The sequence below is a fragment of the Thermobia domestica genome, chromosome 14 (assembly GCF_964235325.1).
Source record: "Thermobia domestica chromosome 14, izTheDome1.hap1.1, whole genome shotgun sequence".
Taxonomy (NCBI): Eukaryota; Metazoa; Arthropoda; class Insecta; order Zygentoma; family Lepismatidae; genus Thermobia; species Thermobia domestica.
In genome coordinates, this window is record NC_137467.1 from 85,810,900 (window position 1) to 85,824,681 (window position 13,782).

The 13,782-nt window shown below is 40.0% G+C and overlaps 1 protein-coding gene across 1 annotated transcript in view; it reads right to left on the minus strand.

Annotated features, from left to right (window-relative positions):
* LOC145670248 (uncharacterized) overlaps window positions 1-13,782 on the minus strand; it is a 276,166-nt gene that overhangs the window by 110,464 nt on the left and 151,920 nt on the right. The gene's annotated exons all lie outside the window — the stretch shown is intronic.

Below are 13,782 nucleotides of genomic sequence, written 5' to 3' on the forward strand. Positions count from 1 at the left end.
TTTTGTCTAAGGGTGCTGGGAGAAGCGAGTTTCTTCGTTTCCTGTGTTTGGCCAGAAAGATATACTCGTTTTCCTTGGAGAACGGGGTAGTTGAAGCTAGACTCGTGGAGTAACAAGAGATAGTTTTGCAGTGTAGTAGGAAGTCACCAGACTTCTTGTACAGAGTTCGAGACCCAGGACACGGTGTGAACAATTGTTTCGGTTCCCCGGGATTTGTCCTGTGAACAACTGTATCGCGAGTGAGTTGAACAATCTTTCTTCGAAAACATGAAATAGTACAGTGACAAAACAGTGTGTTACTTACACATATTTTAAGTGATACGTCAGTTGTGCTTATATTAGTCAGTGACAATGGAAGTTTAAAATTTTGAAATCATTATTTAACATTTCGTCCATTGCTCTGAGTGCTACAGTTACTCAGTAGAGCTCACTAAATTTGAAGCTCATTCGCAAACCCATTGTAATATGGGACAACCCATTTCGCCAAATATGGGAGAAAATTATATCCTACATATCTCAAGTAGAGATTACCACCAAGGTCGGTAAAGCTATTACACCGTGCCTGTCCTTGGACATTTAAGCACAAGGCTGCAAGTAATTAATTTGCTTGTCTTTAAATTTGGAGACAATATACTTTCTCTCTTTGTACGTCTGATATTCAGCGTAACATATCTTCTACCAGAACATTTTCGTATAGTGGAAGGCCTATCTAGGAGGACACGGTGTTCAACTCAATTTCAATACTTGTGAATGTCAAGTGAAGTTTGAACTGTGCTTCAGCATATTAAATTATTATCATGGTGTATCATTAATCTGTGTTTGTTACCCACAATTATAGTGAATATGTTTATCCGACATTGAAATTACATCTCTCCTCTAATAAAACAGTTAGAGACAAGAAACTAAAATGATGAGGAGATAATTTATCTTGTAAATATTTATACCTACATATTTTTTTTATTCTAAAGGTCAGGCAGACCTTTCAAGTTTCCATTCAATCTACGTTCTGTCTCATTCATTTATATTTTTTATTTTTTTTTAGTGTGATAAATTATTAAGCATTCCAAAATATCCAAGTAAAGTGTTTATGTGATAGTGCACTACCAAGGTGATAAGTATTTAGTGTATACAGTGTGATATTATCAACGCATCTACCATGTTGAATGTTCCTGATCCCTCTGTTGGAAATAAATCTGTCAGCTCTGTCCAGAACATCTGTGTATTCAATTGCTGTAGGGTGAGTACCTGCACTAATGAGATCTTTGTTTCAGGAGTGTGATTCAAGGAAGACATTTTCCCCTTGATAGAGTATGTTGACCATCTCTCTGTATGGGGCTCAGAGAGAATTCTGCCCAAAAGAACAAGCTAACAGCCATGAATAGTGAGATCAATACAGGCTGCTACCTGTAAAATTTTAAAATATATATATTTTTTTTTAACCTATTTGAAACTCATAACTGACTCACTATTATAGCATCCTTGAGCATGGTTGTTACGCAGATGCCCTGAGATCTGCTGTTCTACAAAATAATTAACATAGTTTGCTCTACCGACTTCATAAGGGAGTGGTGGCCCTTACAGGAGAGAATCTTGATCTCCAAGAGGGAATAAATAACTTTCACATATTTTGATATGTGCATTTTATGTAAATACTTCTGTTAATTAAATATTCCCAGCCACTCTCCTTCAACAATTTTTTTTTTATATATTGTGTTGGTGTCGTTAAGTAAACAGTAGCTTCGGCTCTGGCCACCTACACCTCACAATAAATCTTGGCTACCCAGCTGCAGGGCACGATATTTCACGCCTTTGCGCCACAATAAAATCTTGGCGCCCAGCGTGGGGCATGAGAGTATAATTCTATATACTCAATGGTCAACATACAGTTGGTTTAAATTTCGGTATATGTTTTGTTTTCTCTCCCCGAAAATTTCCAAGAACGTAGGTGTCTTGTGTTTGAAATTTATTTGTGGTTGATTTTTGTTTAACATTACTGTGAATAGAGAATTCAGTTTTTGTTTAGAATTTTGGGGGGAAGAAAGTTTTTGTAATTCCGTTTTACTCGTAAATGGTGGTAACGCGAGCACAGGCTCGAAGAGAAAGAAATATGGATAACGAGTTCATATTTGAAGAGTTCGCTCAGAGAGCTGGGGAGCTCTCTGACGAGAATAGTGTAAATGACGCTCACAGCACTAACGAGCGTCCGGTCAGCGTTGTGGGAGACGCTGCTGCGGTCGATACCGTTCCGCCAGTCCACAGTAGGGAGCCGGAAGTACCATTAAGGGAGGAAAGGGAAGAATTCAGCAGAAATCAAAATGAGGTTAGCACAGCCAGTAATATGAGTAGCACCATAGATAATTCGAATAATTTGACTATTGCAGCTATGTTCAGGGAGATTTTGTTAAAACAAGAAGAGAATGTAAGGAAACTAAAGGAGGAATTAAAAGAAGAAAATAGAAGCCTAAGGGAAGATTTAGACGTTAGGTTAAAAGAAAATGCATCCAAATTAGAGAGCAAGATAGTAGAAAGTTCAAAGGGTCTGGAAAAGCTAGAAAAGAAAATCGAGGAAAGTAATAGTACGCTAGAAACAAGTTATCTGAGACTAGAACAGGCGGTGGAGTCCAGCAATGCTCGTCTTGAACTCCAGATGGAGGCTGTGAGTTCAAGACTGGAGCAAAGTGAGCGTCAGCTGACGGAGCGTCTGGAGCTCACGACTGTAGAGCTTAGGGGGGAGATACATCAGGCCAGAGAAGAACTGTCTACGCGTGTGACAGAAACTTCGAATAGGATTGATGAAGTTCAAGAGAATGCTTCTAGCTTAGCCAGACAGTTAGATGAGAATTATACAGAACTTGCTGACAGTGTTAGACAGGTCTCGTCTCGCGTAGAACAGACCACTCTTACGCTAAATAATCAGGTCAGGCGAGTGGAAGTGAATTTCGCTTCCCAACTAGCAAGGATCCGGGGGGAACTAGTGCAGGACACGCCACTCGAAGATATCAGGTCAGAATGTAACGGCAGCATCCAACAAATGCAAGAGACCGTGCATGACGTGTGTGCACAGCTCGAGAAGAAAATGGAGGAGTGGAAGAGCTCCATCCAGAAGGAGACCAGTGAGGTTATAGAGGGGAAACTCGCTAATATCTCGGTCTCCAGCACACATGAAAGACCACCATCTCCGAACAATGTCTCGAGTCGCGATCTGCCTGGTTCTCAACCTGGGAACCTTGCTACTTCCCGCGAGATTGAACCTGTCCCGTCGACGTCTCGCTCATGCAATCATGAGACGAGACAACACCTCGCAACAGCCTTTGGACTCATACACAGGGACGTTACTCTACCTGTGTATTCTGGGAACGAATCTGAGACCGAAACATACAACTTCCTCCAAGATCTCGACCGGTACTTTGAGGTCACTGGAGTACCGGATGAGATGAGGCTCAGCTTCATACCGAGAGCAATTCGAAATACTTGCTACCAATGGTTTCAGGTTAACCGAAACAAGATCCACACATATGAAGAATTTGTACATAACTTTAAACAGTGCTACCTTAGTGAAGAGAGGTTGGCAAACCTAAGGGCAACGATTCTCACCTCCCACTTTGACAACCGTATACACAAATCCCCCACAGAATATCTGCTAGATCTGTTACATAAAAACAGTATACTAGAACCAAGGATGTCTGACGCAACATTATTGAAGGTACTTCCGCGTCATTTCCCGAACTGGCTGTTTAGGGCGATAGTCTCTTCTCGCCCGAAAACAATTGCAGAGTTGTTAAATCTTGTTCAGGAACTGCAGTCGTCGATGACGAATCGCGACCAGTTCTTCCAGGGTAACCAGAGGAAAGGGGTCAACATGCTCCAAGTGAGCATAGAAAACGAGGACAATAACCCCTCTGGCCACAGTGGGAAGCACGCTGCTCGCAAACAAAATAGAGCGAGAGAAAACCAGCGTCCTTACCAGAGAAAGAGACATCAACACACGAATAATAACAACCACCAGCGATCCCCACCTCGTCAGCCGAGCAGTGGAAGTGGGTCGTCTGGCTGGTCACGTGGGGGGAACTCCCACTCCTCTCACAACAACAACAACAACATTCGTGGAGCCCGCGGTAGGAGGGGAGGAACGCGCCACACGGATAGACCTCAGGGAAATTCCTTCCGTCATGCGGACGAGGAAATCCAACTGCTGGAACATTATGACCGGGCGCCTCCTCCTACCAGTCAGAATCAAAACATGAACAGGAGTAACCAATCCTCTTCTTCTGCTCCCAGAGAATGAGGATTGTCCGCATGTACTTGGGACAACGTTAGGGTGACAATGGAGAACACGAGTACATCCGAGTTGACAAATAAAAATTCCAAGTATGTGCGTAATTTAGAAGAAAATGTAGAAAATAGTCATTTATACGAAGAATCATGTGAAACCGCAGTGAAAGAGATTTTTGAAAATGTAGTAGAAAAGGAAGAAGAAAACTGTAATTTTTGTTCAGAAATAATAGCAAAGAAGCATTTCAATGAAGGCACATTCAAAAATAAGTTAACCTTGTTAAGTAGGACAGGAGAACACATTGATTTAGATAGGGCTGTATATGAAGAGGCCAATGGCATTTTTAAGAATTTATTCGATTCAAGTAATGAAGAACTACCCAGTAATAACGTAATATCACTACCAGAGATTAATGTACTTTTGTTTGGACAGGAAGTTAATTCTTTATTAGATACAGGAGCATCTTGCTCTGCTATCTCTAAAGAAATTTGGGACTCCGTCTCAAATAGCCACCCCACACCCGCATTTTTGAGTGCTAAGAATATACGGGGTACGTCTGCTTTCGGAAGTAAATCAGCGACGATCATAGGCCAGACGCTGTTAGTCATTCAGATACATGGGAAGGAATTTCATACATTAGGCATCATTATTTCAGGTCTGAACAGATCTTTGATTTTAGGTTCCAACTTCTTTACAGAATCTCGTGCCGTGTTAGATTATGATACTGGCCTTCTACATCTCAAACATCCTCATGATGTAGAAGTCAAATTTAGATCTGTAGATTGCGAGACTGAGGATTTAGTAGTTCGATGTTTAGAATTGAATGGTGAGTGCGAGAAACCATATAGTTTTATTGAGGAGTTAGATAATTTTGAATGTAATTTTTCCCCGTCATATGAAGGACGGAAGGCCATACGGGTTAGCGCACAGAATGAGCATAAGACCTGCAGAGAAAAGGCTGCTCGCGCCCCGAACTTGGATGATGGGAGATTCCCAAGTGCCCAAGAAATGGCAGTTCATGTATTCCCACCAGAAGAGTGGTTGAAAGTGAACACACGTGCCTCCCATTCAGATATAGAAGAATTTGTTGCGAACTACTCAGATCTCTCAGCCTCACAAAGAGAGAGTTTGAAAGCAGTACTTTTAAAGCACCAGGCGCTTTTTGATATCAAGCCAGGTTGCATAACTAACTACGAGCACGAGATTGGAGTAACGGACGAACGTCCCATAAAAACTAAATTGTATCCTTACCCAAAGAAATTCAGGAATTTGGTATCGAATGAAATTTCGCGTTGGGAGGCCTGGGGTGTGATTAAGAAGATGCCTACCGCTTTTATAAACCCTCTGGTAGTGACGCCAAAGAGCGACGGACGCATTCGTGTGTGTATAGATGGAAGAGCTCTGGCTAAAATTTCAGGGGATCTCTCTGACAGACCCATGCCACCCCTATCTGTTCTCCAAGATATTTGCGACAACTCTTGGTTCAGTTGCGTGGATGCAACTGAGATGTTCTTACAAATTAAGGTGAAAGAAAGTGACCAGAAATATCTTGGGTTCCTACATGAAGGCATTTCATATGTTTTTCAAAAACTTCCGTTTGGGACAAAACAGAGCCTTGCTTCTTGCGTAAGAGCATTAGATATGATAATTGGATCAGAAGCTAGAGAGTACTGCGGCGCTTATGTTGATGATTTAATTATAGCCGACAGGAGCTTCGAAGATCACTTGGTACACCTCGACAGAGTGTTGGGTTTACTCACTGCGGGCGGCCTAACTCTCAGGCTGAAAAAGTGCAATTTTGCGAGAAAATCACTGAACATACTTGGTTTCCATCTTTCGCAATCCGGTATCGGTAAAGATCCGGCGAAAGTGAAGGCGGTGTTAGATTTTAGGACACCACGGAACGTCAAGGAACTGCGTTCCTTCATTGGCTACTGTCAATACTATCGTTGCTTTAGTAGGAAGTACTCGGAAGTTCTCCATCCGTTGTTCCAACTGCTAAAGAAGAATGTCAAGTTCAAATGGGAACCAGTTCACCAGGCAGCTATGGACAGGATTAAGCAGATCTTCCAGGAGGAAGTAGTTCTGAAAACTGTCCTGCCTGACAAGCAACTGATTCTCGAATGTGATGCGTGTGATATTGCGTGTTCTTCTCTATTGTACCAGCGTGATGACAATGATGACATCCGTGTCATTGCTTTTACATCACGTGTGTTCAATGCCGCACAACGCAACTATTCAATAACGGAGAAGGAATTTTATGGACTCATAGATGGCGTTGTTAAGTTTAAACAGTACTTAGTTGGTACTAAATTCATAGTACGCAGTGACCACCTTGCTCTTAAGTTTATTCTCTATTGTAGACTTACAAACCAGCGCATCACCCGGTGGGCGATGTTGCTCTCAAATTTCAATTTCGAATTCCAGTTTGTCAAGTCCAATGAGAATCTGAGTGATTATCACTCCAGGTACCCTCCTCACACAGAAGAAGACCTCAGTGTTGCACGGAAGCCTATCCTCCAGGAGTCGCTGATGTCCATCCTGACGGAAATCCCATGTGAGTTGAGGAAGATGATAGCCATACTACCGGAGATGCAGTCTTCAGATCCTGTCTACGGCAAGATCAAGAAAGACGTCGAAGAGAAGACGGACTCACCAAAGGTGAATGGTGCTTGTCACCGTTTTGAGGTATTGAACGGGCGCTTATGCAAGCGTGACCGGGAAGGAGTCCGAATTTGCATCCCAGAAGTGTTAGTAGTTCCACTGCTCGATTATTACCATTCAGATCGAGGGCACATGTCGGCCAGTAAACTACTACCACTTCTATCAGAGTTTTTCGTATGGCCAAAGATGAGGGCAAGTGTGAGGCGTTTTTGTGCTTCCTGCGAACTATGCCAGAAAAGCAACCCCCCTCAATGTTATCGTCCGGGACCACTGAATCCCGTGGTAGTTGAGAAGCCAGGCTATTTGGTCTGTGCTGACTGGTTAGGGCCTCTAACCAAGGGAATTGGGGGAGTCCATTACGTACTAGTATTTTATGATGCTTTCTCCAAACTAATAGGATTGTACGCATGCAAAAAGGCAAACACTACCACGGCCATAAGGAAACTAAAGGAGTATCTGAAAGTTAACCCTAGTGTGGAACTAGTCTTAACAGACAGAGGGTCACCTTTCCAGTCTAACCGCTGGAAAACAGAATTAGCAGATCTTGGTATCAGGCACATCACTTCGACGCCATATTATCCGCAAGGAGAAATGGCAGAAGTAGCTGTCAAGGCGACAGTACGTTTGCTACGTAAATTGTGCCATGATAACCAAAGATTGTGGCCCAAATACTTGGAAAAGATAGAGAAGTGCTTAAATTCTGCCAAACACCTGACCACTGGCGTGTCAGCCTTTGAGTGTCACTTTGGGCAGTCTATGTCAAGAGACATAGCAAGGCTGTTTGAAATCCCAGAAGTGGAGAAGCGCCATGACGTGCAGTACTATGTAGAAATTGCTAGAAAGAACCATAAAAGGAATGCTGCTGCACGAAAACGCAACTTTGACAAGTCACACCGTACTGTAGAGTACAAAGTGGGTGATCTTGTACTAACTAGAGTCTTCCCCAAGTCGGATGCTCTAGCAGGTGTATCGAAGAAGCTCTTGCTCTTGTACTCCGGACCATGGCAGATTGTCGCCGCCACTGGTCATAACATGTACACACTAGGGGATCCAGCGACTAAAGAAGCGAAGATGACAAGGAATGCGTTTCTATTGAAACCATACATCTCTAGAGAAGAGAAGAATCAAAGTGGTACTGGTACATAGAGAAGACACAGATCACACATATAAGCATCAAATACCGAAAGTGACAACTAGTGTATATAGTGTTAGTGTAGTGTATATTTCAGTGTGTTAGTGTAAGTGTATGTATTGGGATCCTATGTTTTTTATGTTCAAGTAATTCAGGGAACACTGAATTCTCCTATTTAGCTTTGATTATTGATTTGCCTTTATTAAGTTTATTGTGTGTTAACATTGATTTTTTTTTTAACCTTGGATGTATTTTGTAACTCTAATGTTTCAGGAACAAAATGTGCCCTCCGTATGATCTACGTCCTGTACTAGAAAGTACAGCACCTAGAATCATAGGGGGGAAATTTATGTAGAGGGCCGATGCCCTTCTACATCATCTGCATATCAAAATGCAGATGAGGGGCACATTTGCATATGTATATGTAAATATGATATTTTGTGGAATAATTATTTGCTTAGTATTTGCCTATGCAGTGCATATTTATTTGATATTATAAGTAATGAAGTGTGAAACACCTAGCATAGTACGTAAATATTAATACAATATTGTATTATATTGGATTTATTTCATTGTGTTTTATTCCATTTATAGGACTTATATAATGTATTAATGTGTTGCATATAATTACTTCGTTGTTGCATTATGCATAACTAACAGGGGATGATGGAAGATAATGAATAAAAAGCAGAGATGAAGAATTAATTAAATAAAAATGAGAAGATTCTATAAGAATCATACAGATTTTCAGAACGCTGGAAGATAGCTAGAGCTAAGAGAAGTTTTTTTTTTTTTTTCCCGACTGACTGTCGCCTGTACTACAGGATGGGAGGTCTATCTCAACTCACCACGGAAAGAAATACCCAGAATAGAAACTAAATAAGTATCTTATACCCAGGAAGTAGCCTATAGTCTTCCTTTGGTGAATCTACACTGGGTTTGATACAATGTGTTGGAACACGGAGTTCGTATTGTTTAAAATGCCATAAACTTTTTCGCTTCTACATGTGAAAATTTTGGTTTCTATAGGTGTGAGTTCCGATGTCCCGAAGTTCAGCGTCTCTTCCTCCCCCCCTGTTTACCAAAAACCAGTAACCTGGCTAGCGAGCCTCTTGCTTGGTTCCCACCATGCAACACTAATTTGAAATTTTGTACTTTAATTTGACTTATTTTCTGTGTTTATTATTAATATTTACGTACTAAGCTATACTCGTTCTTGGAAAGACCGTATAAAATTCTGTTAATTTTAACAACGTGTTTCCCTTATCGAACAAGACACTTAGATCTTGTATTTGTGAAAATATATAATTAACAAAGATGCTTCCTTCAATCTCTCTCCAAGCAAGCATGTCTGCATTAGTGAGCAGACGGTTTGAACGGCGGCCACAGAAATTGGGTATGCCGCTGCTTCTGAGGGAGATGACAGTCAATAAATTGTATAAATATGTAATCTTTGTATGTTTAACGTTATTTTAATGTATAATGTCATATGTTTCTATACTTTATTTGTTTGTAACTAGCAAAGGAAAACAAAAGTAGGCGGAAATCTGTCATAGTTTCTGCTGTGAGCAAAAGCTTCCGTGTTGTCCGCTATCAGGAGTGGGGGCAGCATGTATCAGCCAAGAAAGGTGAAGTTGGATACGAATGGTGGCTGAAGAAGGGCATTGACACAGGAGACCACCCGCAATATTCGCCGCAAGGCATGAACCTTTTGTCTAAGGGTGCTGGGAGAAGCGAGTTTCTTCGTTTCCTGTGTTTGGCCAGAAAGATATACTCGTTTTCCTTGGAGAACGGGGTAGTTGAAGCTAGACTCGTGGAGTAACAAGAGATAGTTTTGCAGTGTAGTAGGAAGTCACCAGACTTCTTGTACAGAGTTCGAGACCCAGGACACGGTGTGAACAATTGTTTCGGTTCCCCGGGATTTGTCCTGTGAACAACTGTATCGCGAGTGAGTTGAACAATCTTTCTTCGAAAACATGAAATAGTACAGTGACAAAACAGTGTGTTACTTACACATATTTTAAGTGATACGTCAGTTGTGCTTATATTAGTCAGTGACAATGGAAGTTTAAAATTTTGAAATCATTATTTAACATTTCGTCCATTGCTCTGAGTGCTACAGTTACTCAGTAGAGCTCACTAAATTTGAAGCTCATTCGCAAACCCATTGTAATATGGGACAACCCATTTCGCCAAATATGGGAGAAAATTATATCCTACATATCTCAAGTAGAGATTACCACCAAGGTCGGTAAAGCTATTACACCGTGCCTGTCCTTGGACATTTAAGCACAAGGCTGCAAGTAATTAATTTGCTTGTCTTTAAATTTGGAGACAATATACTTTCTCTCTTTGTACGTCTGATATTCAGCGTAACATATCTTCTACCAGAACATTTTCGTATAGTGGAAGGCCTATCTAGGAGGACACGGTGTTCAACTCAATTTCAATACTTGTGAATGTCAAGTGAAGTTTGAACTGTGCTTCAGCATATTAAATTATTATCATGGTGTATCATTAATCTGTGTTTGTTACCCACAATTATAGTGAATATGTTTATCCGACATTGAAATTACATCTCTCCTCTAATAAAACAGTTAGAGACAAGAAACTAAAATGATGAGGAGATAATTTATCTTGTAAATATTTATACCTACATATTTTTTTTATTCTAAAGGTCAGGCAGACCTTTCAAGTTTCCATTCAATCTACGTTCTGTCTCATTCATTTATATTTTTTATTTTTTTTTAGTGTGATAAATTATTAAGCATTCCAAAATATCCAAGTAAAGTGTTTATGTGATAGTGCACTACCAAGGTGATAAGTATTTAGTGTATACAGTGTGATATTATCAACGCATCTACCATGTTGAATGTTCCTGATCCCTCTGTTGGAAATAAATCTGTCAGCTCTGTCCAGAACATCTGTGTATTCAATTGCTGTAGGGTGAGTACCTGCACTAATGAGATCTTTGTTTCAGGAGTGTGATTCAAGGAAGACATTTTCCCCTTGATAGAGTATGTTGACCATCTCTCTGTATGGGGCTCAGAGAGAATTCTGCCCAAAAGAACAAGCTAACAGCCATGAATAGTGAGATCAATACAGGCTGCTACCTGTAAAATTTTAAAATATATATATTTTTTTTTAACCTATTTGAAACTCATAACTGACTCACTATTATAGCATCCTTGAGCATGGTTGTTACGCAGATGCCCTGAGATCTGCTGTTCTACAAAATAATTAAAATAGTTTGCTCTACCGACTTCATAAGGGAGTGGTGGCCCTTACAGGAGAGAATCTTGATCTCCAAGAGGGAATAAATAACTTTCACATATTTTGATATGTGCATTTTATGTAAATACTTCTGTTAATTAAATATTCCCAGCCACTCTCCTTCAACAATTTTTTTTTTTTTATATATTGTGTTGGTGTCGTTAAGTAAACAGTAGCTTCGGCTCTGGCCACCTAGCACCTCACAATAAATCTTGGCTACCCAGCTGCAGGGCACGATATTTCACGCCTTTGCGCCACAATACCGGTTGTAGGCTTGGATTTTTTTTTTTTTTTTTTTTAAGATTCGTAATTAACCCTCCAGTGGTCGCCCGCGGACTCTCACTCCACATTGAACAATTAATGTAATTTACTACCACGCAATCACTCTTCCCAATTCCTGTTTTTCATACCTTACAACAATTGGTCTCTGTTTATCAGAGTACTATTGCACTTCGAAACGTGCACTATTGTGGGAAATATTGATTTTTACAATGCAATTTATTTTTATGTTTTAGAGCATACAGTACTTATTTGCATGCTGGATGACAGTTCGCAGCGACTACTTATGAAAAATAATTGAGCGCAATTGCACTTTTTTTTTTTCGCAGCACTCGCGGATCATTCGCTCGCGTATGAAGGTACCGGTATGCCTATGAGATCTTGTAGAGTGTGGTTTTACTTTCGAGCAACGACAAAATAGAAGAAAATATGGTGATCGTTTAAAAAAAAAAGGCGATTTCAACGAATTTACAAGCTTCATGGCCCCTACATGCCAGAAAAGAGACTTTAGGATGTCCATCAGTTCGTCCGTATATCGAAGCGTTCGTCCAAAATACATGTATACTTCGCTAGAGGCCACACAGTTAAATGTGTTCAGACCAAATTTTAAACTCGAGGTTTTAGTAAGATCCTCTACGAGGGGTTTTCGAAACCTCTTCCTCTCCCAATAAGAGCATTTTATGGGAGATTGAAAATCAAAATCTACTGTTTTCTCGAAAATGACACAAACAATTTTGTTTATATTTCACAAAATAATATGTCATTAACAATCTTATAGTACGGTATATTTCTAAAAGAAAATCCAGAAGATGTGGTTTCCTATTGGGATAAGATCATATGACTTTTATTTTTTCAAAAACTAGTAGAATGATTTTTTATATTTCCCTTAACAACCCTACGATATAGCATAAGTTATTTCTCCCTTAAAACTTCACCCACAAGTGAATTCTCCCTTGAAATAGTACTTGATATGAGAGACCCGCTTGTTCCCAAGTTAGGTGAGCGCACAGAAAGAAGTATGGCTTCACTATCATGTTGTATAATGGATCATTTCACTGAAAGAAAACTGGAACCACTGTTCAAGTGAAATTCGAACCACTACTCGAAAAAATGAAACGAAATATTTCAGTTTAACGTACCATGTTTATGCTCTTTAGGCTCAGGGAGACGGATGATTAAGACAAGTGAATTGTGATGGAAGAATTTGTAGAATGAGAATGTGGGAGGAAAGGGAAGTATCCCGAGAAAACCCACGGACACAATGGTGTCCACCACAAACTCACTTGATCGGGAATCGAACCAGGAATCCCACGCACTAGAGCAGCGTTTCCCAACCTTTTTCAACTTGCGGCACACTACGGGTGTAACTTGAATTGTCGCGGCACACTCATAGATATTATTATTATTATTATTATTATTATTATTATTATTATTATCATTTGCAAATATAAAATACCATGGTATTTTTTTTTTCTGTGATTACTGATCTCCTTCTCACAGAGATGAAAGTTTGATCACTGGTTTTACCCTATGCTAATTCATTATGCTTATTTTTTATTCTAATTTTAAAATAGAAAACAATTGCAATGAAATATAGGACTCAGATTGTTAAAAATACGCTTTCTTTTTCGAAAACTGTATCCAACCTTTCACTAAGAAGGAAGATCACTAAATAACGAACGAACAAACAAATGTCTTGTACTTCTAACTTCGCTATTTTAACAAAAACCGGTGCATATTATTGCAATCACATAGCTTGCGATGCGTCAAAGTCAAAACACAGCTTTTGAACAAAGTGTTGTTCTGTCATTCACGTGCGAATGAGTGTTCTACGAACGTTCACTTGACGCGTACTGTACAAGTGCTTCCATTTCTCGGTGTTAGTATGACTCTCAATTGAAGCGTAACATAGCAGCTAACCGTGGAAATGTGTACGAGCCGAAATACTGTCTGCTACACAGTAATAGATGTAGAATAATATATTACAATTACAATAATTTTTTCCATGGTAGAATTTCATAGTAATGTGAAATACAAAAATATACATTTTCCCTATGTCTTGCAATTTGGTAGCTATAGAATTAATAATTTTGTTTCGATTTCCTCGCGGCACACCAGAGGTCCATTCGCGGCACACCAGTGTGCTGCGGCACACCGGTTG